Genomic DNA, 1,217 nt, shown 5'->3' with positions numbered 1-1,217 from the left:
AGAAACACTGCAGGATTCCCCCAGGAAGGAGAGAGACCTTGTACAAGGCAAGGCGTCCATCCTTTCCAAGCAGGAACTCGTGCAATCCTCACAGAAAGGAAGGGGCTCATGAGTCAGGTTTTCCCTTCAGTTTTACAACATGGATATATTTGTGCAATGCATAAGAAGGACATGTTTTGGGAAACTGGTATATATAGCTGTCATGCTTTGATCACTTTCAACACTCTCCCCTTCTCCCTGCTTTCCTCCTTCCCCTCCTCCACTTTCTCCTGTTGTCCCAACTCTGACAAGTCTATCTCCCTGTTCCCTAGCATTTCTCCTGTTCTTTCTTTGCACATTTTGGGTTTCTCACAGAAGAGAAGCCATGCCATAATTACCTTCTGCTTCAGACTTATATAGTTGACATTTTGGTCTCAGGTTCCACCCACTGTCCCACAAATGAGAATTTACCCATCTTTATCGCTGAATAGTATTCCACTACCTCAATATACCACATGTTCTTTATCCTTGTGTCTGTGGTTGGGCCTCTAGGCTGCCCCATACTTTCGTTTTGTGAACTGAGCTGCAATAAACATGGGCGTTATCTGTGTAATATAAGCCCATGTTTCCAGTGTCTGGAACTGGCAAAAGGTGGAGCCAAGATTTCAACCCAGGTGTTCTGGCTCCAGGACTAAGGTTTGAAATCGCTGCTTTAAAATATTTCTTAGCCTGATGGGGGTGGCGCTGGCCTGTAATCCCAGCGGGACGATTGCTGTGAGTTTGAGGCCACCCAGGGCTGTATAGCTCAAGGCCAGTCTGAACTACATAGTGAGACCCTGTCCTCCCCCAGAAAATAATTTTAACAGTAGTTAATGTGACGATGCAAAAATGCCATCAACAAATGGTTACCTTGTCCAGAGCTTTTAATTAAGCATATTTGAGAGATTGTTTGTGGAAAGACATTTTGCAGACAGTCCCTGAAGCCCAGGAAATTACCACAGCTCATGCGTAGTGCTATGAATCCCCCCTGCAGGAGTTCCAGACTCATTAGAGCTGTTCAATAGTTGAATACAATAGAGAAACAATGCGGTGCTTGCACATGTATGTTTGATTTATTTCGCTTATGAGTATGGTCTCTAGTTGTGACCATTTGCCTATAAAATCCTCGAGTTTATCTTTCTTTACAGCTGAGTAATATTCCATTATATAAAAGTACCACAATTTTCTTATCCAATCCT

This window comes from Chinchilla lanigera, unplaced genomic scaffold (assembly GCF_000276665.1).
Source record: "Chinchilla lanigera isolate Chin_1 unplaced genomic scaffold, ChiLan1.0 scaffold00090, whole genome shotgun sequence".
In the NCBI taxonomy this organism is placed as follows: domain Eukaryota; kingdom Metazoa; phylum Chordata; class Mammalia; order Rodentia; family Chinchillidae; genus Chinchilla; species Chinchilla lanigera.
Note: the sequence above shows the minus strand (reverse complement) of the source record.